Genomic DNA, 26,545 nt, shown 5'->3' on the forward strand with positions numbered 1-26,545 from the left:
CAGGATGTGGGTCCCTCTCTTGCTCCCAGTTGAGGTGCCTTTCCCACCCTGTCTCCCTGTGCTGACACCTTCGGGGATCTATGGACTTGTCCACCAAGGTCCCTGTATTCCTCAGTAAACCACAAGGACCTACCGTTCATTATTTCTGTTCTTCGCTTATCGTACCTCCCACAGAGTATTCCCTCACTTCAATCAGATCAAAACTCTGTTTTGGTTATCATCCGATCGACATCGGATTGCAGACGGAGACCATCCTCCTCACTTTGAACAACGCCCTCACCTTTCGTGTCATCTGCAAACTGACTAATGATACCTTCTGCTTTCACATCCGAGTTATTAATGTTCAATGGTTCCTGCACAGATCTCTGTGGTACACTCGCTGGTGAATGTATTCTTTCCACCAATTTTGCATCCAATTTGCCAACTTGCCTTGGAACCTAGTCCTTTTGGACCGGCCTTCCATGTTTAAGGACTTATTCAAGTCCATGTAAACCACATCATCTGCACAGCCCTCATCAATATACTTCAACAAAATTTCAAAAAAACTGAACTAAATCCCTCAGACAGTATCTTCCTCTGTCAAATCCGTGATGACTAAACCGAGTTGATCCTTACCTTTGCAAGTGTCGATTCATCCCCACAGTAGTTTCCAATGATTTCCCTCCCCCTGCTGTCAGACTATCTGCTCTGTAATTACCTGGCCTATCCCTGCTGCCCTTCTTAAACAAAGGAACCACATCAGCGATCCTCCAGTCATTCGGCACTTCACCTGTGGCCAGCAAAGTATTATATTTAGCCACCAGGGCCCAACAATCTCTGGGTAATTAGCACGGGGTCAAAGAATGCTGGTCCAGGCAGTGACACCCACATCCCATGAATGAATAAATAAAAATACATATGTCCCTCCCTTCCTCTGCAAACCCCTCCAGCTGTAACAATCCGTCCTGGCTTTGTAACACCGTTCAGGCCCTGACCACTCTCTGTAACACTCTCACCACCTCCAGCACCTTCACCTCTCCATGTTCGTATCGTGTCAATAAACCCTGACAATGATTCCCTTTCCCATTGCCCTCCTCCTGCTAGCAGACCCATTGCAATCCCTTTAAAACTTACTCCTAACACTCTCTCTCACTTCAGGATTTTAAGTACTTTGTGGTGATCTTCTCAGCCTCATCATCCAATATGATCCATTTTGTCCTGAGTGAGGGACTGGTGTGGATTTCTTGCTGAGTTTTTATCTGTTTCAGTGGGATGTCCTTTTGTTGAGTGTTTTTACACTGTTCCTACAAATATTTCCCTCTGTTCATTTGCAGGCACATATTTCACTCTGTTTCGCATGTTTAACTTGGTCAGTTCTCCTCTCAAACCCATGTAATTGGCTATTTTTGTTTCTAGTTGTCCTCTCTGTGATTCACTTTAAAACTTTATATTTCTTTAAAACTTTAAACTGCACTTCATCACAATTTCCCAGAGGATCTCTCCAGGTGACATTACTCATTCACTAAGTTTTATCACACAACAATCTCTCTGAGACTGTTACGTCCCTCGCCAGTTGCACAATGTGTTATTCTAAGAAACACTGAACTCCTCTTCCAATATCACTGTCAGTGTGATTGTCCCACACTTTGCCAATATTGACGTTTCACTAAATGTTCACCATGCCTGTATTAAACATTCCAATGAATTCCTATTTATTGCAGTGACGAGCCATGAAATGCTGTTCGGTGGGTGGTCTAAAACTGTTCTGCTGCTTGTGTCCTTGGCAAGTAGGAGCCAGAATTTACATTCAGACTGACTCTACTTCATGATCTGATGCCAAATGCTTTCTTTGTCATGCCTTTCTTACCCATTATTGTTAGCGTCGTCCATTTTACCTGAATTTGCACAAGGTTGTGAACCATTGAATATTTACGTTCCACCTTTTGTTCGCCCTGTAACCACATTTCTGTGTCTAAATCCCTTTTATCTCTGTGTCACAAATCCATCTACCTTATTGCAGAGACATTGTCCATTTATAAAAAAACATAATTTACTCGTTCCCACAATTTCCTGTCACAAATGGATTTGCTGATCTACAGTTTTAGTTAAACTTTGTCCCATCCTGTTCCTTTCTGTGGTCTTCGGTCACATTCCCACGCTGCTCTGATGCTTCACGTTTTCTCTGTGGATTTGGAAAGCTCCTTTCACCTGAAGCCTGTCCCTGCATCCTCTCTGTCAGTTTAAAGCCCTGTCCATAAATCTACCAACGTGATTGGCCAGGACATTGTTCCACTGGAACTGTCCTGGGATCAATCTGAATGGATTTTTAAAAAAATCAGGTATGGGTGTCTCTGTCTGACTAGCCTTTATTGCCCATCCCTTGCTGCCCTTGAGCTAAGCAGCTGGCTCGCCCATTTCACAGGGTAATTGAGAGGCAAACACTTTGCTGTGGGTATGTCGTGCAGACCACATGAGAGTGAACTGTTGTCTTTCTCTGAAGGTCAAGTGTTTGGATTTTTATCAATACTTATTTATGGATTGTTAATTCCAATTTTAAAAACATATATTCATTTAAAATTCCACATGGTTAGAAGTTAGGAAGAAGAAGGTGGGTGGTCATTTTGTTGGGACTGTATTGTAGACTGTTGTAGACCCAACAGATACCAGAGGAGCAGCTGTGTAGAGAGATTTCAGATAACTATAGGAATAATAGAGGAGTGCCGGCTGGAGATTTTAATATTCCCTGTACTGACTGGGCCACCTCGAGTTAAAATCACTGGACGGAGGGCAACTTTTCAAAAGTGTCCAAGGAAGGTTCCTAAATCAATATGCAGAGAGTCTTACTCTACTCAGGCAGGTGCAACACCGGACCTCCCCTCAGAAAATGAGGTCGGGCAAGTGACTGAAGCGTCATTCAGAGAGCACTTTCGGTCCAGTGCCCACAACTGTCTTCGTTTTAACATAGTTATGGAGAAAGATCAGCAGGTCCACAGATTGAAGAGGAAAACTGGAACAGGGCCAGGTTTGGGGTCATTCTGCAGGATCTGGCCAGCGTCAATGCTGTGAATTTAAAATTGTACAACGCCCAGTTATAATCCAACTCGTTTTGGAAGCGCTGGTGATCACTGTAACAGATGAAAGGCTTAAACTAAATTTGTTTGATATTATATTCCATGACACTGCCATCCTGTTGCTATAAATTCTGTACCTTAGGATTGTGCTCCCCAACCACCTGATGAAGAAGCAGTGCTCTGAAAGCTAGTGCTTTCAAATAAACCGGTTGGACTGGAACCGAGTGTTGAGTGATTTTTAACTTTCTACATCCCCAGTCCCTGTAATACTCCCAATCTGCAGAAGTCATTCCAATGCCTGTGACTCTTTCAATACAGTTCCTACAAGACCCACTATCGATGTGATATCTTTTCATTGCCAGCACCCACCCTGTCAATGTAAGCTCCTCCAGTGTCTCCATCCATCTACTCATTTCCACAATCTTCTCCAGCTCTTCCATGTGTAAACATCACCCTCCCCTACAACCCTTCCCACTCTGACCAAACTGGAGGAGGTTACTAATGCTCCCTAATCTGTGAAACTGTCTCCAACCAAAATTGCTGTCTTTATCACTTGGAGAATCTGTCTGATTCCACACCCTCTTTATCTAAATAACCTGCAGAACCTAAGCCTTCCTGTGTCTATAAACATCTTCAGTGACGACTACCCTCCATACGTCTAGTTGTTTTTCCAATCTGTACAACCCACTTTATCTCTGTACTCAGCTCCATTCACCTGAAACATTCCTGTCTGTGTAAAACACCCCATCCTACCAACATCCTTATCCGTGTAAACTGCTCCATTCCTCCCAACCTCCCCATCTCCATTAACTCCTGTAGGCCCGACAGCTCTCCACATTTCTGTAACCTCCTGTGGCTCTGAGCTCCTCCCTCCCTATGAAAGCACCTCCAGTCCCCACAATTCTCCCAGTCTGGTCATCTGCTCCAGATCAGACCATTGCTGTCTCTGTTACCTCATACAACTTTAGCAACGACTGCTATTTGTGTCAATTCATTCAGATCGCATCCTCTCTCGCTTCCCGAAACCTCTTGCTGCCATCATAACTCTTGCTATTTAGAACATGGAATAGCACATTCCAATACAAGCCCTTCAGCTCTTCTCCAGCTCTTCCATGTGTAAACATCACCCTCCCGTACAACCCTTCCCACTCTGACCAAACTGGAGGAGGTTACTAATGCTCCCTAATCTGTGAAACTGTCTCCAACCAAAATTGCTGTCTTTATCACTTGGAGAATCTGTCTGATTCCACACCCTCTTTATCTAAATAACCTGCAGAACCTAAGCCTTCCTGTGTCTATAAACATCTTCAGTGACGACTACCCTCCATACGTCTAGTTGTTTTTCCAATCTGTACAACTCACTTCATCTCTGTACTCAGCTCCATTCACCTGAAACATTCCTGTCTGTGTAAAACACCCCATCCTACCAACATCCTTTTCCGTGTAAACTGCTCCATTCCTCCCAACCTCCCCATCTCCATTAACTCCTGTAGGCCCGACAGCTCTCCACATTTCTGTAACCTCCTGTGGCTCTGAGCTCCTCCCTCCCTATGAAAGCACCTCCAGTCCCCACAATTCTCCCAGTCTGGTCATCTGCTCCAGATCAGACCATTGCTGTCTCTGTTACCTCATACAACTTTAGCAACGACTGCTATTTGTGTCAATTCATTCAGATCGCATTCTCTCTCGCTTCCCGAAACCTCTTGCTGCCATCATAACTCTTGCTATTTAGAACATGGAATAGCACATTCCAATACAAGCCCTTCAGCTCTTCTCCAGCTCTTCCATGTGTAAACATCACCCTCCCCTACAACCCTTCCCACTCTGACCAAACTGGAGGAGGTTACTAATGCTCCCTAATCTGTGAAACTGTCTCCAACCAAAATTGCTGTCTTTATCACTTGGAGAATCTGTCTGATTCCACACCCTCTTTATCTAAATAACCTGCAGAACCTAAGCCTTCCTGTGTCTATAAACATCTTCAGTGACGACTACCCTCCATACGTCTAGTTGTTTTTCCAATCTGTACAACCCACTTTATCTCTGTACTCAGCTCCATTCACCTGAAACATTCCTGTCTGTGTAAAACACCCCATCCTACCAACATCCTTATCCGTGTAAACTGCTCCATTCCTCCCAACCTCCCCATCTCCATTAACTCCTGTAGGCCCGACAGCTCTCCACATTTCTGTAACCTCCTGTGGCTCTGAGCTCCTCCCTCCCTATGAAAGCACCTCCAGTCCCCACAATTCTCCCAGTCTGGTCATCTGCTCCAGATCAGACCATTGCTGTCTCTGTTACCTCATACAACTTTAGCAACGACTGCTATTTGTGTCAATTCATTCAGATCGCATCCTCTCTCGCTTCCCGAAACCTCTTGCTGCCATCATAACTCTTGCTATTTAGAACATGGAATAGCACATTCCAGTACAAACTCTTCAGCTCTCAATATTGTGCTGACCTTTTATCCAACTCTGAAGACTAAACTAACCTACACACCTTACATTTTACTATCATTGATGCGCCTATCCAAGAATTGCTTAGATGTCTGTAATGTGTCTGAATCTACTACCACGGCTGGCAGTCCATTCCACGCACCCACGACACTCTGTGTAAATAACGTACCAGTCCCGTCCATGCTGACAGGATATCCCAAACCAATCTAGTCCTACCTGCCAGCACCTGGCCCATATCCTTCTGATATCTCAGCTAAAGCTTCCACCAATTACCTTAAACTTATGTCCCCTTGTGATAGCAGAAGGTTAGAGGTTCAGGGATTCATTGAATCTGCTGGATGGGACAGGGGATGGCTTGTGGAACCTGCAAGATATTATGATTTGAACCACAGGTAATTTTAGATTCAACCATTCAGCTGATCTTACAGTCATAGAGATGTCCAGCATGGAAACAGACCCTTCATTCAAACCCAGCCATTCCGAGAGGATATTCCAACCCAATTTAGTCCCACCTGCCAGTACCTGGCCTATCTCCCTCCAAACCCTTTCTATTCATATATCCATCCAAATGCTTCTTAAATGTTGCAATTGTACCATCTGTAAGATTGGCTGAAAGATCCAATCAAACATTACCTGTGGTTCAAATCATAACATCCTCCAGGTTCCACAACCCATTCATTGTCCCATCCTGCAGATCAGATATCCCAACCCAATATAGTCCCACCTACTAACACCCGGCCCATCTACCTCTAAACCCTTCCTATTCAGATACCCATCCAGATGCCTTTTAACTGTTGTAGTTGTACTAGCCTCCACCACTTCCTCTCGCAGCTCATTCCATATATGTACTATCCTCTGCGTGAAAAAGTTGTCCCTTTTTTTATCTTTTATATCTTTCTACTCTCGCCATAAATCTCGCCCTATAATTCTGGACTCGCACACCCCAGGAGAAAGACTTTGTCTATTTACCCTATCCATGCCCCTCTTGATTTTATAAACCTCTATAAGATCACCCTCAGCCTCCGACTCTCCAGGAAAATCAACCATCACCTGTTCAAACTTTCCCTCTCACTCATCCCTGGCAATGTTATTGTAAATCTTTTCTGGACCTTTTCAAGTTTCACAAAATCCTTCCGATCGGAAGTAGAACAGAGTTGCATGCAGCATTCCAAAAGTGGCCTAACCACTGTCTTGTACAGCCGCAACATGACCTCCCAACTCCTGTACTCAATACTCTGACCAATAAAGGAATGCATATCAAGTGCCTTCTTCACTATCCTAACTACCTGTGACTCTACTGTCAAAGAACTCTGTATTTCATTTGAAAGATTGCATAGACAGATAGAGTGGCCCGAGGTCTTCTGGGTAATGCCAGTTCAGTCTAAGCTGGTAGGCGGAGCCAGTGAAGTATTTGCAGCGCTGTCTGATGAATGGTCGAGAGATAATGCACATGTCAAACAGGCTATTTTAAGTGCTTATGGATTGCTTATGAAACGGAAGCCACTACAATTACCTTTACTGTACCATCGCTATCTGTCAAAGCTCCTTCAGGTCTATATCCTCCGAATTGTTGAAACCTGCTCTCACCATTGCAACTCCCATTATTTCCTAACATTGTTGAGTCTCTAAAAGCTTCCCTATCAGTTTAATCTCCTCCACTGCATACAACACTCCTAGCATGTGTAATCTCTTCAATTCCTTCAGTTCCTTAATACCTATGTGTAGGTGTGACTGCTTTATGGTCATTGTATCTGCAAAAGGCTCTCTCACTGTAGCACATCCTATGCTCATCAGTGAATCTGGTCTCTCACAAGACTCTCTATCACTGTCTCCTCCAGTCTTCACAAGCGTCCCTATCCCTGTCGTATCTTGCAGCATGCACACCACTCACTCTCTCTCTGACATACCTTCCAGTGCATAAATTCATCTCTCCTTCTAACTGTATCCAGTCTACAACTTCATCCCTGTCCATGCATCATCCTCCAGTCCATATACTCCTCTCTATTGCTGCAGCATTCTCCAGTCTATATCATCTTCCATGTCCTTGCAACATTCTCCAGTCCATACTACCCACCCTTTCCCTATAATATTCTCCACTCCATACCATCCTCCCTATCACTGTGATATTCTCCAGATCCCACAACTGTTGTTAAATGTACGACATCCTGGAATCCTGTGAAAGTTTCTATGCCCTGATCAACATCGTCCATGTAACGATCAACAACCCTATACACATCCCTTTCTCTGGAATCTAATAAAAGACGCCTTTTCTCTCTAACTTCCTCCAAACAATAAAATGTTTTCTCATGCGGACATTCTGTAGCAACTGTAACTACGTTTAACCCTGCAACATTTTCGTGCCCCCAAACATCTCTCCTACTCTGTGACCTCTAACCATCCCTCAAAGGCCCTCACTTGGTGACACGCGCCATGCATTTCCAACAAGGCAGATGGAATGACAGCATTAACTGAAGGGAACAGACATGATCGAACTGTTATTGTGGAGGTGTGACTGCAGAATGATCATGACAGCAATGTGATTATTGAGGGGTTAGATTAGATTAGATTACTTACAGCGTAGAAACAGGCCCTTCGGCCCAACAAGTCCACACTGACCCGCCGAAGCGTAACCCACCCATTCCCCTACATTTACCCCTTTACCTAACACTATGGGCAATTTAGCATGGCCAATTCACCTGGCCTGCACATCTTTGGACTGTGGGAGGAAACCGGAGCACCCGGAGGAAACCCACGCAGACACGGGGAGAACGTGCAAACTCCACACAGTCAGTCGCCTGAGGCGGGAATTGAACCCGGGTCTCTGGCGCTGTGAGGCAGCAGTGCTAACCACTGTGCCACCGTGCCGCCGTGTAGGGATTTAGGCAGGATCAGCAAAAAACCAAACAAGGTCCCGTTTTGTTGTGAAGAAAGGATGCAGTCAGTGCATGAATGAGACCGCCAATTTAATCTGGGAATCAAAATATAGAGTCATTTTGAATGGACAGCTTCCAAATAGCAAGGGGGATCTGGAAGATTAAATCACAATCCATGCTCGTTGTTAAGTTGGGTGCAATATTTTCTTTGTAGACAGAGGCATGTGGAGTGGTGAATTTCTGATTGGACGTCTGTGGCCAATGATGTTTCACAAGGATCAGTGCTGCGATGTCTGTGCGAAATTTCTCTCTGTGATTCAGATGAAAAGGTGAGCTGTTTGAGTGGTAATTTTGCAGACGACATTCGGAAAGGTATGTAATGATTAGGGATAGTTTGGGGAATTGTGGATAGTGAGGAAGAGTGTTAAAGGTTACAGCACTATGTAGATCAGCTGGAACGTTGGGCAGAGATGTGGCAAATTGAATTTCATCGGGACAGGTGTGAAGTGATGCATTTATGAAGTCAAATGGAAGACAGAAGTACACTAATTGACTAGTTGGAAACATTGATAAGCAGAGAGACATTGGCAGCAAATTCATAGCTCCCTAAAATAACAACACAACAGGATGTGGTGGTAGAGGGGGAGGATGGTATGCTTACCTTTATTGGGCACAGTATTGAGTACAGACGTTTGCATGTCATGTTGTGACTGAATGAAACTTCATTTGGTCATTTTTGGAAAGTTGCGTGTCGTTCTCATCGACACACCACAGGAAGGATGTGGAGGTTTTGGGGAACGTGCAACAGAGGGTTGGCAGAATATTGCCTGGATGAGAATGTGTTTACTGTAAGGAGGTTGGACGCAGTTGGATTGTTTTGCTTGAGTATCGGAGACTGAGGGGTGACCTGGTACAGGTATATAGCATTAGGAGAGGCATGGATAGTGTGGATAGTTGGGATCCTCCTTCCAATGTAGAAATATCGAATACTAGGGCGCATCGGTTTAAGGTGAGAGTGAGAAGTTTTAAGTGAGATGAATGAGACCAGTTGTCTTTACCGAGAGGGTTGAAGCTGCTCAGGTGGTGGGAGAGGTGGCAACAAGAGCAAACGTTGAAGGGCATTTAGACAGAAACATGAACAGACAGAGAATAGAGGGATATCGCCCATGTGCAGGCAGATGGGATTAGTTTAGACTAGCACAATGGTCAGCACAGCCATGGTGGGCCGAAGGGCCTATTACTCTGCTGTAGTGTTCGATTTTCTAACTTCACGGCATCCACCCTATCATAGCCCCTCACAATCCTGGATGTTTCATTCAATTTCCCTCCCATTCTTCAAAACCCCAATAGGTTCAAGGGCAATCTACTCCACCTCTTATCATTGGAAAATCCCGCCATCTCCTGGATCAGCCGAGTGAACCTTCCCTGGCCTGCCTCCTTAGGGCACTCATACTATAATATAATCTAGGTGTGGTCTGACTTGTACCTTGCATCGTTTTAGCAAGACCTCCCTATATTTAGACTCCATTCCCTTTGTAATAAATGGCAACATTTGATTTGCTTTCTCTATGACCTGCTGATCCTGTAAGTTACCTGTTTCAGATTGATTCATAAGGATTCCCAATACCCTTTGTGCAGTCAGTCTGAAACCAAACGGTGTTAGCCTGACAGTAAGTCGGGAACGTGCTGGAATGTGCTATAAAGAATATGAAAATAAATGATAACTAGATACTTAGAAACAATGGGAGATGTATGATTTTATAAAAGGGGAATATTTTTAAATCTGTTGGATTCTATATTTTGGTGTGACCTTAAATGGCAGAATAGATAAGGTTGTGGGAGGCTAGTTGCGGTAGAGGGATATTTGAAATTTCAGAAGCATTTTGACAAGTTTCAACCAGGGCTAAAACTTAGCTCGGGAGAGAATAGGGCCCCTGAAAGGTCAATGAGGCTGTCTGTGTGGAATCACTGCTGATGGGGGAGATACTGAACAAATATTTTGTGTTCGGATTTACTGTGGAGAAAGACATGGAAGCTCGGGAACTTAGGAAAATACATAGTGATGTCTTGAAAAGAGTTCACATTGGAGAACAGGAGGTGCTGGATGTCTTAAAATGCAATAAGTTAGATAAAACCTTGGGACATGATCAGATGTATCCCAGCGCCTTGTGAGAAGCGAGGGAGAAAATTACAGGACCCCATCCTGAGATATTTGCATCATCAACAGCCACTACAGACCAGTGAGACTGATGGCAGAAATGGTAAGTTGTTGGAGGAGATTCTGAGGGAAACGAATCTTTGGAAAGGTAAGGACAGATTAACGATCATCAGCATGGCTTTGTGCACGGGAAATCATGCCTCAAATGTGAGTGTGGAGGTAGTCAAGTGAGAGATCAAAGCAGAGCAGTCAGTACACGATGTCCACATGAACTTTATCAAGGCCTTTGACAAGGTTCTGCATGGCAGACTGGATCGTAAGTTTAGATCACACATAAGCAGGGAGCGCTCACTAACTAGATACAAAACAGATTGACGGTAGGAGAGAGAGCATGTTCATAGAGGGTTGCTGCTCAAACTGCAGGAATGTGACCAACGGTGTGCCCTTGGGTTCGGTGCTGGGTCACTGTTGTGCATCATTCATATAAACAGTTTGGATGATAATACAGGAGCCATGGTTAGCAAGCTTGTGAGTGAGACTGAAATTGGTGATAAAGTGGACAGTGAAGAGGGTTATCGAAGAGTACAATGGGATCAACAGTACTGCTGGACCAGTGAGGTTAGGAATAACAGGTGGAGAAATACACTGTGTTGTATTGTGGTAAAGCAGACCAGGCTGAACTTGTACAATTAATGTTCGGATCCTGGGTACTGTTGTCAATCAGTGACCCAGGGATTCAGATACACAGTTTTTTGCAAGTAGTGTCAGAGGTAGACAGGTTGGTGAAGCAGGCGTTTGAGATGGTTACCCTTCATTTGGCAGAGTATTGGGAGTAGGAGTTGGGATGTCATGGTGTATCTGTACAGGATATCAATGAGGCCACCGTATAAGCATTGTTGATTATCTGATAAAAATCAACTTGTTCACGTATGTCCATTAGAGAGGGGTATCTGGCATTCTTGCCTGGTCTGGCTCACACGTGACTCCAGTCCCACAGCAATATAGCTGACTCTGAGCTGCCTCTGGGCAATTAGCAGTGGGGTAATGTATATTGGTCCATCCAGTGACATCCTCAGGCCATGAATGAATCAATGAAAATACAGATGTCCATCCCTACCTCTGCAAACAGCTCTAGCTGCAGCAATTCGTACTGGCTTTGTAACATTGTTCAGGCCTTTGCCCCTCTCTGTAACACTCTCATCACCTTCAGCACCTTCCATTCTCCCTGTTCTGATCATCTGATTAAATGCTGACAATGTTTCCTCTTCCTACTGCACTCCTCCTGCTCGGAGACTCCCTAGTGATCTCTTTAACAAATGTGTCCACATTTCTAAATGTTGGCTTCGTCAGAATTGATACGTTTTCTTTTCATCTCTTAATCAAATCCGTTAAGTCCTGGACCAAGTTCGTCCAAAGTCGGGGAGGAGCATTGGGAAGGTGTCGAGCACCTCGAGACTTGTTGTGGGGAAAATGGGAAACCACGAGTAAACAGCACAAGGAGCTCGCTGTCATATCAACGCCCCACCCACCCCCTTCCCATGGCTACCTTCTGCCCCAAGTGGAACAGAATCTATGGAAGAGAGTCAGCATCGTCCGTGACCCACCGCCAAAGAGATGATGAGATAGGAAGGTTGAATCCCCTCACAATTATCCCAGTGCCTTTGTTACAAATTCAAACAATTCCCTGTTAATGCAATGTCTAATAATGTGATATCACTCAGTATCTCTCCATGTGGTATCCCTCGCTGTGTCGGTCTATTTGCTGCCTCTGTCAGTATTCCTCCCTCTTACAGATGGTCTGAGATCCTGAGTCAACAGAATTGTCCATTCCAGAGAGACGCAGCAGCACAGACAAGGGATGGAGACTGGGATTATCGAGATCTCTGCTGGACTCTGCATGTGTTATCCTCATTGCTTCAGTCTAATTTCCCATTCTGTCTATTTCTTTCTTATGCAAGTAATCAGGATGTTCCTAACTCCTGTCTCATCTATCATCTCATTGAAGCTGGTTAGTCAGCCAGAGAGCGATGGAAAGGGAAATCTGTAACCTTCAGTAATTCCTGCAGCCGGTAAGATCACTCACAATTAGCAGCACAGGGTGGAGGAAGTAGACTTCTATATTCAGACCTGGAAGACCGGACATAGATACAGAGCTGGTCAAGGAACAGCAACATTCTAGGTTTCATTCCCACCATCTTCTGAGGGTCCTGCTTTCACCTCTGCTGTACTGCTCCTCGTTGCGACAGCACAGGGAATCGTAGGCATCAATCCTGACCCATTCTGTATTCGTGATCTCTGTAATATCCTCCAGTCCCGATAATCCTTCGTCTCTTTGGAATCTCCTCTCGTCCACACCACACCTCTGTCTTTGTCTCTGTCAGGTTCTCCAATCCCTAACACCCTAATCCCTAACCTTCTCCAGTAGATACTAAATTCCTGCATCCCTGTGAACACTGACAGCCCTGTCTATCCCTGTAAGATCCTCCCACCAATACCACCCTCCATGTCAATGTATTTGTCTTTAACCTCTCCATCCGTCCCTACCTATGTAATCTTCTCCAGCTCCTACAACCCCTCCTAAGCTGTGAAAAATTTGTAATTTCCTTATCCTTCTCCAATTCTTTGATCTTTATCTTATTAAATTTCATCTTCACCTCAGACACCATACCCCTCCCGACCACAGGAATCTCTTTCACTTTGTGCAACCCTCCCCATCTGTGTAACTGTCTCCAACCCAGTAACCTGGCATTCTCCATGGCCTTTCTATCTCTGTAGCCTCCAGAGCCTAGAAGCCTTCTTATATCTGTAAATGTCTTCAGTCACGACAACCTTCCATATCTCTGTTAGTGTACACAATACTCTCCGAGATGAAACAGCTCCCTGTCTGTGCCTCTCAGAATGCCTGCCTCTTCCTTTCTCCATCCCTATCCCTATCTCCAGAATCTAATCCAGCTCCCTCTATCTCTGAAAATTTCTCCAATCCCCAAACCCCTTTGTCCCACTGACATTCTTGACCAGATGTAACTCTGTTTAGTTTTAACATCCTTGAGCCCCTGTAAGCCCCTCTATCTCTGTAACCTCTACGCAATTGTTCAACCCCCCACTACTGAGGAATGAATCCCTGTATTCGCTATGCGGCAGATGAAATGACAGTGAACAGATATGATCGAACTGTCTTTCTAGAGATTTAGCTGCAGAATGACCATCGTTGGGAGGTGAACACTGAAGGGTTGTTGGGATAGAGTCCTAGAGTCAGAAAGATGTACAGCATGGAAACCGACCCTTCGGTCCAACCCATTCATGCTGAGCAGATATCCCTACCCAAACTAGTCCCAATAAGCAAACTAGGCAAAAAGCCAACAAGTTGTGAAAGAAGGATGAAGTTAATGCATTAATGAGACAGTCATGTGGATCTGAAGATCAAAAGTGGAGCTGAGAATAAGCAAGCAGCAGCAACCGTTAGCAGGAATTCTTTTGTAGGCACCAAACAGTGATGGTAATGTCAATATGGTTACAGTCAGGGCACTGAATGTACTTATGGCAAGGGCAGTACAGGAACTGTGACAGTGGTCTCCATGCCGACTGATACAGCAATGAGTATCAGGAATCCTGGATTGGATGTGAGATGGTTTTCTATGACATATCGTATTTGTAGATCAAATGCTGTGTACTAATAAATATCCAATAATCTCATTTTAAAGGAGGTCTGTGAGCAGAGACCCATTATATTATGCAGGATATATTGAGTTTGTGCTCAGGCCATGAGATGTAGGAGGGGAATGTGACCATTTGGCCCATTGAGTATGTTCTGTCCTTCAATCAGATCATGGCTGATCTGATACTGTTCAACTCTACTTTCCTGCTTTTTCCACAAAACCCTTGTTTCCCTGATTCATTAACATCTGCAGGAGGTTACAGAACAGTTGGAGAGATAGACAGAAGTGGCAAATTGAGTTTAATCTGGACAAGTGTGAGATGATGTCCAATTCAAGAAGAACGTTAGCATACTGAGGGATATTGATATACAGAAGGATCTTGGTGCAAGTCAGTAACTCCCAGAAAATATCAACAGAAGTGTTTCAGAATGGAAAGAAAGCAAATGGAGTACTAGCCTTCATCAGTCACAATGTTGGGTACAGTGGTTTGCATCTGTTTTTAAATTGTATAAAATGTTTGGCCACATTTGGTGAACTGTGTGCAGTTCTCACCTCCACACAATAGAAAGGATGGGGAGGCTTTGGAGACGGTGCAAAAGGGGTTTATCAGCACGTTGCCTGTGTTAGAGTTTTTAAGGGTGTGTTAGGTGTAAGAGGAAATTAAACAAAGTTGGATTGTTTTGTGAGAGTATCAGAGGTGACCAGGAACAGGGATATAACATTTGGAACAGGGATAGATAATGTAGATAGTCAGAATCTCTTTTCCAATGTGTAAGTTTCAAACACTCGAGCGCATAGGTTTAAGGTGAGAAAGAGGAAGTTTAAATGAGATGTCTGAGGCAAGTGTTTTTTTCACATAGAGAGTGGATGTTACCGAGGGAGGTGGTAGAAGCAGAATTGAGTTAAGTTTTGAAGTGGGATTTAGACAGAAACATGAACAGGCAGAGAATAGAGGGATATGGACCATGTGCAGGCAGATGGCATGAGTTAGAATAGTATCTTGGACAGCACAGACGTGGTGGGCCGAAGGACCTGTTGCTATGCTGTACTGTTCTATTTTCTAACTTCCCAGCATCTGCCCGATCAGACCCCCTCAGAATCTTGGATGTTTCATTCCATTTCTCTCTCATTATCTAAACTTCAATGGATTCAACCTCCACGTCCTCTATCTCTTCTCATTAGAAAATCCCTGTATTCCCAGGATCAGCCGAGAAAACCTTCTCTGACCTGCCTCCACTGCCTTTCCTTTGGGCACACACACTGTTCACAATATGCGAGGTGTTGTCTGACTTGTACCTTGCATAGTTTTAGCTAGACCTGCCTATTTTTAGACTCCATTTCCTCTATAATAAATGTCAGCATTTGATTTGCCTTCTCTATTACCTGCTGACCCTGTGAGCTACCTTTTTCAGATTGATAAACAAGAACTCCCTCAACCCTTTCTGCTGTCAGTATGAAACCAAATAGTGTTAGCCTGACAGTAAGCCGGGAGCATACGGAAATTGTTAGAAAGGGTATATCAATATGCAATAACTGGCCACTTAGAAAGCCAAATGATTAAAAGAGAATTTGTTTTTGAGCCTGTTAAATTTAATTTGTTGGGGTGAATATAAGTGGCAGAATTGTAATGGTGTTGGAGGTTGTGGTGGTACGGGCGATATGGTGTATTTCAATTATCAGAAGCCTTTACGCAAGTTTCAATAAGGGCTAAAGTGTAACTTGGTAGAGAATAGGGCCCCTTAAAGATCAATAAGGTCACCCATGTGTGGAACCAGAGGAGATGGGTGAGATATTAGACAAAATAGTCTTGTCAGTATTTACTGTGGCAAAAGACATGGCAGCTCGGGAACTTGGCGAAATAAATAGTGATGTCACCAGAGAAGAGAAAGTGCTGAAATCTTGAAACAAATAAAGCTAGATCAATCCTCAGTAGCTCATTAGGTTGATCCTAGAATATTGTGGGAAGCTAGGGAAGAGATTGCAGTGTCTCTAACAGAGATATTTATATTATCAACAGGGACAGTGAGGTGTCGAAAGACTGGAGGGCGGCTAATGCTGTTCCATCGCTTAAGGACTTCAGGGAAAAGCCAAGAAATTACACTGCAGTGAGCCCAGTGATGGGGAAGTTGTTGGAGGAGATTCTGAGAGAAAAGAGATCCTTACATTTACAAAGGCAAGGGCTGATTCGAGATGGTCAGCATGGCTTTGTGAGTGGGAAACCATGTTTCACAAACTAGATTGACTCTTCGAGGAGGTGGCCAAAGATAGATGAAGGCAGAGAAGCCAACGTTGCCCACATGGACTTTAGCATCTAGTCAAGAGGAAGGAGGAAGTTTACTTAAGGTTGAGGAAGCAAGGATCAGACAGGGCTCCAGAGAGTTACATTGGGTGGCACGGTGTCTCAGTAGTTAGCACTGCGACCTCATAGCGCCACGGACTCCATTTCGATTCCAGCCTCAGGCGACTGTCTGTGGGGTGTTTGCACATTCTTCCCATGTCTGCGTGGTTTTCCTCCAGGTGCTCTGGTTTCCCCCCACAGCCCAAAGATGTGCAGCTTATGTCACTCAGCCATGCTAAATTACCCATAGTGTTCACGGATATGTAGGTGTGGTGCATTAGTGAAGGCAAATGGAGAGTAATAGAGTGGGGAGTGGGGCTGGGTTGGATTCTGTTTGGAAGGTTGTTATGGAGGTGTTGGGCCAAATGGTCCATTTCGACACAGTAGGGATTCTCTGAAGGTACCAGGAAGGAAACGTGGAATGGACTTCAGGCAACTAGAAGGGGACGTGAAAAAGCATTATTGGGAAGGATTAAGCAAAACCGTAAGGTATTCTCGACATATGTGAGGAACAAGAGCATGGCCAGATTGAGGATCGGGCCGGTCAGGGATAGTGGAATGAACTTGTGCCTGGAGTCACAGGAGGTAGGCGAGGTCCTTAATGAATACTATGCCTCAGTATTCACTGCTGAGAGGGACCTTGTCGTTTGTTAGGACAGCGTGAAACAGGCTGATGTACGTGAACAGGTGGATGTTAAGAAGGAGGATGTGCTGAAAATTTTGTAAAACATAAGTCACTGAGCCAGACTGTATGCGTCCAAAGTTACTACACCAAGCAAGGGAGTGGATTGCTGCGCACCTTTGCGGTGATGACCTTTGCACCCTCGCTGTCCACTGGAGTCGGACCAGATGATTGGAGGCAGGAAAATATTATTCCCTTGTTCAGGAAAGGGAATAGGGATAATCCTGGGAATTGCACATTTGTCAGTCTTATGTCTGTGGTGTGCAGATTATTGGAGAGGACTCTGAGAGACAGGATTTATTATTCATTGGGAAACCATAGTTTGATCAGAGATAGTCAGGCTGGTTTTGTCAGGGGCAGGTCATGCCTTACAAGTCTTATTGAATCTTTTGAGAATGTGACGAAACACCTTTATGGGTCATTCAGAAAGTATGGAGACATGGGATACAGGGAAACCTGTCTTTCTGGATACGGGATTACTGGCCCACAGAAGACAGAGGGCGATGATAGAAACCATTCGTCCTGGAGCTCAGTGACCAGTGGTTTTCTGCAGGGAGTGGTTACAGGACCTCTGCTCTTTGTGATTTTATGAATAAGTTGGATGTGTGAGTGGAAGAGTGGGTTAGTAAGTTTCCCAATGACACAAAGGTTGGTGGAGTGGTTGATAGTTTGGGGGGCTGTTGTAGGTTGCAACGGAACATTGACAAGACGCTGAGAAGATGGAGTTCAATCTGGAAAGGTGTGAGGTCATTCATTTTAGAAGATTGAATTTGAATGCAGAATTCCTGGTTAATGGTAGGATCCTTGGCAGTGTGGAGGAACAGATCCATAGATCCCTCAAAGTTTGCCACCCAAGCTGATTGGCTTGGTAAGAAGAAATATCATTAGTTTGGGGATTTCATTAGTTTGGGGATTGATTTTTAAAACTGTGAGGTTATGTTGCATCTCTACAGAGCCCTGGTTAGACCCCAGTTGAAATATTGTGTTCAGTTCTGGTCCCTTCATTACAGGAAGGATGTGGAGGTTTTAGAGAAGGTAAAGAGGAGATTTACCAGGATGCTGCCTGTACTGGAGAGTATGTCTTATGGAGAAAGGTTGAGGGAGCTAAGGCTTTTCTCATTGAAGTGAAGAAGAATGAGGGGTGACTTGACAGAGGTGAACAAGGTGATGAAAGTCAGAGATAGAGTGAATAGAGAGAGATTTTCTTTTTTACCCTGACATAAATAGCTATGACAAGGGGTTATAATTTTCCAGTGATTAGCGGATGGTTAAGGGGAGATCTCAGAGGTAGGTTCGTTACATATAGAGTGGAGTATGTGGAATGCACTGCCAGCTGTGGCAGTAAAATTAGATGCATTAGGTACATTTAATGTACTTCTGGATAGGCACATGGATGATAATAAAATGAAGGGAATGGAAGTTAGAGTCGTAGAGATGTACAGCACGGAAACAGACACTTCAGTCCAACCCGTCCATGCCGACCAGATATCCCAACCCAATCTGATTCCACCTGCCAGCACCTGGTCCATATCCCTCCAAACCCCTCCATTTCATGTACACATCCAAATGCCTCTTAAATGTTGCAATTGTACCAGCTTCCACCACTTCTTGTGGCAGCTCATTCCATACACGTACCACCCTCTGCTTGAAAAAATTGTCCCTTAGGTCTCTTTTATATCTTTCCCGTCTTATCCTAAACCTATGGAATTCCCAACCCCAGGGAAAATACTTTGTCTATTTACCCTATCCATGCCCCTCATAATTTTGTAAACCGATATAAGGTCACCCCTCAGCCTCCGACACTCCAATGAAAAAAGCCCCAGCCAGTTCAGCCTCTCCCTATAGCTCAAATCCTCCAACCCTGGCAACATACTTGTAAATCTTTTCTGAACGCTTTCAAGTTTCCCAACATTTTTCTAATAGTAAGGAGACCAGAATTACACACAATATTGCAACAGTGGCCTAACAAATGTGCTGTACAGTCGCAACATGACCTCCCAACTCCTGTACTCAATACTCTGGCCGATAAAGGAAAGAATACCAATCGCCTTCTTCACTCTCCTATCTACCTGCGACTCCACTTTCAAGGAGCTATGAACCTGAATCCCAAGGTCTCTTGGTTCAGCAACACTCCCTAGGACCTTACCATTAAGTGTGTAAGTCCTGTTAAGATTTGCTTTCCCAAAATGCAGCACCTCGCAGTTATCTGAATTAAACTCTATCTGCCACTTTTTTTTTAACTTACAGTCGGATAAAAGATTGGCATATCATCACGGCCGAAGGGTCTTGTTCTGTACTGTTATGTGTTCTACATGTCATATGGTAAACTGGGTAATAAGCTCAGATCAGTGTAAAAGGATATGGCATTCAGGAGGAGCTAGTCACCTGGACAGAAAATTGGGCTTGGTAGGAGACTGAGGGTGATGGGAGACATATTGTTTTTCTGACTGGAGGCATGTGACCAGCGATGGAGTGGGTCCACTGGTGTTTGTCATTTGGATAAATGGTTTGGATGGGAATATTGTTAAGTAAGTTAAGTAAGTTTTTTGGGTGACACTGAAATTAGTGGTAAACTGGACAGTGATGAAGGGTATCTGTGATACAACAGGATGAACAGTACTGCTGGGATAGTGGGCTGAAGAATAGCAGATGGAGTTTAATTAGATAAATGTGAAGTGTGCCATTTTGGTGAAACAAACCAGGGTGGGACTTGTACAGTTAATGTTAGAGCCCTGGGTCGTGTTGTCAATCAGTGACCCAGGTACACAGTTCTTTAAAAGTGGTGTCACACATAGACAGGCTGGTGAAGAAGGCATTTGGGATGGTTTCCTTCACTGGGCAGAGCACTAACAGGAGGAGTTGGGACGTCATGTTGTATCTGTACAAGACATTGGTCAGGCCACTATAAAAGCATTGTTGATCAGTGGGAAGAACTCATCTGGTTCACTGACCTCCTTTTGTGTAGAACATCTGACATTCTAACTTGGCCTGGCTAACACGTGACTCCTGACCCACTACAACATGGCTGACTCTGAGCTGTCCTCTGTGTAATTAGCAGTGACACCCACATCCCATGACTGAATAAATAAAAATACATATGTCCCTCCCAACCTCTGCAAACACCTCCATCTGCAGCAATTCAGACTGGCTTTGTAACACCGTTCAGGCCCTGACCACTCTCTGTAACACTCTCACTATCTCCAGCACCTTCACCTCTCCATGTTCCTTTTGTGACATTAAACCCCTTACACTGATTCCTCTTCCAACTGCCCAACTCCTGCGAGCAGACCCTTTGCAATCCCTTTAACACTTACTCCTAGAAGATTCTCTCACTTCAGGATTTTAAGTACTTTTTGGTGATCTTCTAAGCCTCATAATATAATATGATCCATTTTGTCCTGAATGAGGGGCCGGTGGGAATTTCTTGCTGAGATTTTGTCTGTTTCAATGGAATGTTCTTTTGTTGAGTGATTTACACTGTTCCTTCAAACTGTTCATTTACAGGCACATATTTCAGTCTGTTTCGCCTCTTTACCTTGGTCAGTTCTCATCTCAAACCCATGTAATTGGCTGTTTTTGTTTCTAGTTGTAGCTTATCCTTTCTGTGGTTCACTTTAAAACTTTATATTTCTTTAAACTGCACTTTATCACAATTTCTCTGAGGATCTCTCCAGGGGACATTACTCATTCACTAAGTTTGATCACACAACGGTCGCTCTGAGATAGTTATGTCCCTAGCCAGTTGCACAATTTTTTATTCAAAAAAAAAACACTGAAAAAAAAATTCTGAACTCCTCTTCCAATATCACTGTTGTCAGTGTGACTGTCCCAGATTATGTGAACATTGAAGTTTCCCAAAATTATAACAATGTGTTTGTTAAAACATTCCAAAGATTTCCTGTTTAATGCAGTGATGAGCAATGGAATGCTTGTGACCTTGGCAAGTAGTAGCCAGAATTTACATTCAGACTGACTCTACCTCATGATCTGAGGTCAAATGCTATCTCTGTAATGCCTTTGTTATCCATTACTGATAGTGATGCCCATTTTGCCTGAGTTTGCACAAGGTGGTGAACCATTGAATATTTATGCCCACCTTTTGTTCGCCCTGTAAGCATGTCTCTCTGGTGTCTAAATCTCTTTTATCTCTTTGTCACAAATTAATCTACCTTATTGAAGAGACATTATCCATTCCAATAAAAACATAATTTACTCTTTGCCACAATTTCCTGTCACAGACATATTCCCTGATGTAGTTAAACTCTGTCCCATCCTGTCCCTTTCTGCTTGTCTTCAGTCACATTCCCATGCTGCTCCCATACTTCACCTTTTCTCTTTGCATTTGGAAAGCTCATTTCATCTGAACCCTGTCCCAGCATTTTCTGTGTCAGTTTAAAGCCCTGTCCCATAAACCTACCGACATGATTGGCCAGGACACTGCTCCCAGCACGGTTCCAGTGGGACCTTCCTCATGGATTATTTTTTAAATCGGGTATGGGATGTGGGTGCCTTCGTTGCCCAGCCCTAGCTGCCTTCGAGCTAAGTAACTTGCTTGGCCATTTCAGAGGGTAATTGAGAGGCAAACACTTTGCTGTGGGTATGTCGTGCAGACCACGTGAGGATGAGCAGATATCCTTATCTAAAGGACAAGTATTTGGTTTTTTTGTGTACATCAGCAATGGTTTCATATTTATTGATGGATTGTTAATTACTATTTTTAAAATTATTAATTTTAAACTCCACCATTTCTGATGTGGGATTCAAACCCTCTCCCCCTGAACATTAGCTGAGGCTTTGGACACATGCTCTCGCAATAATGCCACTCGGCCATCACTTCGCCTGCTCACTGGTGGCACATCCCTGAGCACTGATACCAGAGCCTCATGAAGCTAAACCCATTCTTCCAACATGACTTTGTGATTCTGAAGTCTTGCAGCACTCTGGTGATATCACTCAGTCTCTCTCCATGTGGTATCCCTCACTGTGTGGGTCTAATTGCTGCCTCTGTCAGCGCCTCCCGCTCTTCCAGTTACTCCAGATCCTGAGCCAACAGAATTCTCCACTGCAAAGAAATGCAACAGCACAAACCAGGGATGGAGTGGGATTTTCCAGATATCTGTGGGGCTCATTTCCATTCTCCATATGCAACCCTCACTGCATCAGTCTAATTTTCTATTCTGTCTATTTCTGTGTCTCCTTTAGGTATTTAGGAAGTTCCTGACTCAATAGACTTCCCAATTGCTGTGTGTCTCATCCATCACCTCATTGAAGATGGTTGGTCAGCCAGAGAGACAAAGGGCAGGGAGACGTGGAGGCTTCAATAAATCCTGCAGTGAGGTAAGATCACTCACAGTGCACAGAGCAGGGAGCAATGAGAGGGCTCCAAACATCGCTAACAGGACATGACATAGATACAGTGCTGGAGGGGGAGCACAGTAAGATACACCCCAGACTCAATCACCAGTTCTACTTTAATTTACGTTGCACTGAGACAGCATGGGGAATTCATAGTTATCAGTCCAGGCCTGTGCTGTCTTCGTGAGCATCAGGACAACAGAGGGGCAAGCAGGTCTCCGACCAGAGGTTGGGAATGCTGCCTGGGATCTTTCTGTTCTGTGTTCTCCCTCCATAACTGTGCTAATACTCACTACTCTGCAACGCTGTGCCTATGGCATGGCTTGTGCACCAGTGTCTTCAGTAATTTTTAACTCCTATAATAGTTCCTGTCCCTGTAACTACCTTCCTTCCCGATAGTCCTCCACATATTTGAAATGTACTGCATTCCAGACTACCATTCTTATCGCTATAAATTGCTTCAGTGTCTACAACATGCTTTATTTTGGTACTGTAATCCTCTTTAACTGGATACAGAGTGTTACAGCATGGACACAGAACCTGTGTTACAACTCATCAATGCTCTCCATGTTTCCGAGAATGAATGAGTCTCATTTGCCTGTATTCGGCCCTTAGCTCTTCAAACCTTCTCCCCTCCATGTACTTGCGCAAATGTCTTTTCCATGTTGTCATTGTTCTTCTTTCTCCCATGTTCCCCTGGCAGTCTGTGCACCATCCTCTGTGGATAATGTTGCCCCTCAGCTCCCTCTTTAAATCTTTGCTCTCCCACGTCCCATTTGTACTGTCGAGATTTGGACTCCCTTACTCTTGGGTATTCACCATTCTGAGGCCCAATCCTTGTGGCTCTCCACTGATCACAGACCTCCAGTCTGATAAGCAAACCTCCACCACAACCCTCTATCTTCTACCTTTGAGCCAGTTCTGTATCCAAATAGCTAGTTCTCCCTTTATTCCGTGAGATCGAATCTCGCTAATCGGTCTCCCATGGGGAACCTTGTCGAATGCCTTTCTGAAGTCCATATAGATCACATCTACTGCTCAGCCCTCTTCAATCTTCTTTGATACTTCAAAAAACTCAATCAAGTTTGTGAGACATGATCTCCCACGCACAAATCTCTATCTCTAATCAGTCCTTGCTTCTCCAAATACATGTACATCCTGTCCCTCAGGATTCCCTCCAACAACTTGCCCACCACTGACGTCAGGCTCACTGTTTTATAATTCCCTGGCTTGTCCTTACCACCCTTCTTAAACAGTGACACCACGTTAGCCGACCTCCAGTCTTCCGGCACCTCACCTGTGACTATCGATGACACAAATATCTCAACAAAAGGCCCAGTAATCACTTCTCTAGCTTCGAGGGTACACCTGATCAGATCCTGGGATCAGATCCTGGGAATTTATCCACCTTTATGCATTTCAAGACATCCAGCACTTGCTCCTTTGTAATATGGACGTTTTGCAAGGTGTCACCATCTATTTCCCTACATTCTATATCTTCGATATCCTTTTCCCCAGTAAAAACTGATGCAAAATATTCATTTATTATCTCTGTCTTTTAAACGTTGTAATTGTAACCACGTCCACCCTTCCTCAGGAAGTTCATTCCACAATCAAAACACCCTCTGTGTAACAATTTGCCCCCATGTCTTTTTTTTAACATCTCTCTCTTCTAACATTAAAAATGTGATCCCTCCTCTTGAGACTCCCCCATCCTATGGAAAAGGCAACTACCATTAAATCGATCTATATTTCATTTTTAAAAATAAACTTTTATAACATCACATCTCAAACTCCAGGCTCCAGTGAAAAAAGACTCAGCCTATCCAGCCATTTTTCAGAACTCAAGCCTTCCTGTCCAACAATGTCCGGGTAAATCTCTGCTGAACACCCTGCAGCTTAATAATATCCTCCCTATAACTAGGCGACCAGAACTCGACAGAGGAGTGCAGAAGAGGCCTCACAAATGTCTGGAAAAGCGCAGCAGGACAGGCAGCATCCAAGGAACAGGAGAATCGACGTTTCGGGCAAAAGCCCTTCTTCAGGAATTATACCCGAAACGTCGATTCTCCTGTTCCTTGGATGCTGCCTGACCTGCTGCGTTTTTCCAGCAACACATTTTAAGTTCTGATCTCCAGCATTTGCAGTCCTCACTTTCTCTTCATAAATGTCTGCACAATCTCAACATGACGTCCCAAATCTTACACTCAATGGACTGAGCAATAGTCAGGCATGCCAAGCACTGTCTTATCCATCCTGTGATGCAAACTTCAAGAATTATGTACCGGAACCCGGAGGTCCCTCTGCTCTAAAACACTAACCGCGGCCCGAACATTAATTGTATAAGCTCTACCCTTGTTTGTTTTACCAAGTGCACTACCTTGCATTTATTCAGATTGAATACCATCTACAGTTTTTCAGCCCCTTCACCTATTTCATCAAGATCCCTTTGTAATCTCAAAAAACCTACTTCACTGCCCACTATGCCACCCTCCAGCCTTTCCAGCACATCACACATGGTTGTCAATGGTATAAATATCTTTGCTCGTGGCTCCACAATTTCTTCCCTAGCATCGCACAATGTCCTGTGATACACTTAATCAGGTCCTGGGTCTTTCCATTCCTTTGTGTTGTAAAACTCCAGCACCACCTCTCCTATAACATGCCTCTTTTTAAGTCATAGAGATGGGCAGCATGGAAACAGACCCTTTGGTCCAACTCGTCTATGCTGACCAGAAGATCTGAATAAATCCATCCCATTTACCAGCATTTGGCCCATGTACATCTAAACCCTTATTATTCATATCCCCATCTAGATGCCTTTTAAATGTTGTCATAGGATCAGTATCTGCTACTTTCTCTCTCAGCTCATTCCATACATACATCACAATGTGCATAGAAAAGCTGTCCCTTCAGTGCCATTTAAACTTTTCCACTTCAACCTTAAACCTATGCTCTCTAGGTTTGGACTCTCCAAATCCTGGGAAAAGACCTTGAATGTTTACCCCATACCCCTCATGTTTATATAAACCTCTGTCAGGTCACCCCTCAGTCTCCGATGCTCCAGGGAAAATAACCCCAGCTTATTCAGCAACAACCCTGGCAACATCTTGTAAATCTTTTCTGAACACTTTCAACTTTCACAACATCCTTCCTATAGCAGGGATATTGAAATTGCAGAGAACTCCAAATGTGGTCTAACATATTACTCTTGTTCCCTAAGTTCCCCAGTCTTTGTCCACAATAAGTTCTGGAGTAAAAAATGTGTTTAAGGTCTTAGCCATATCCTGCAGTTCCACACACCAATCGTCTCATTGACCTTTAAGGGACACTATTTTGTCTCGAGTTACTCTTTTACTCTTAATATATTTATACAATCACTTTTGGATTCTCCTTATCATTCTCTGCTGAGCCTATTTCATGTACCCTTTCTACATTCCTGATTTCTACCCAAAGTGTATTCCTACAGCCCCTGTATATCCTCAGGGATTCCCTTGATCCAGCTGGCTATACCTGACATGTGTCCCCTTTTTCCTTGACCAGAAACTCAATAGACAGCCAGTGTTTCCGAATGCTGTCAGCATTGACCTGCACACAAACAGAAACATGCTGGCGCTGATCGATCAGTTTGTCTCACTTTTAAAATATTCTCACTTGCCAGACTTGCCTTTCCCTGCAAATAGACTCCCCAATCACCTTTTGAGAGTTCCTGGCTAATATTATCAAGATTATTCTGGCCCCATTTTATAACTTGAACCTGTGGACCAGCCCTGTCCTTTTCCATCGCTATTTTCAAACTAATAGACTTGAGTCACTTTGGCAAAATGCTTTCCCACTCACACCTCAGTCCCTTTCCCTACCTTGTTTCCCAAGGGGAGGTCAGGTTTTGCCCTTTTCTCTTTTCAGGCCATTTACATATTGATTGGGAGTTTTCTGGAACACAATTACCAAATTCCTCCCTTACACACTGGCAGTCC

General features: G+C 44.0%; 1 long non-coding RNA gene across 1 annotated transcript in view; it reads left to right on the forward strand.

Annotated features, from left to right (window-relative positions):
• LOC140458605 (uncharacterized) overlaps positions 1–26,545 on the forward strand; it is a 44,487-nt gene that overhangs the window by 12,700 nt on the left and 5,242 nt on the right. Inside the window, exon 2 of the long non-coding RNA XR_011953605.1 lies at positions 22,416–22,550. This is a non-coding gene — a long non-coding RNA (uncharacterized lncRNA). The remainder of the gene's footprint in view (positions 1–22,415; positions 22,551–26,545) is intronic.

This window comes from Chiloscyllium punctatum, chromosome 33 (genome assembly GCF_047496795.1).
Source record: "Chiloscyllium punctatum isolate Juve2018m chromosome 33, sChiPun1.3, whole genome shotgun sequence".
Lineage (NCBI taxonomy): Eukaryota > Metazoa > Chordata > Chondrichthyes > Orectolobiformes > Hemiscylliidae > Chiloscyllium > Chiloscyllium punctatum.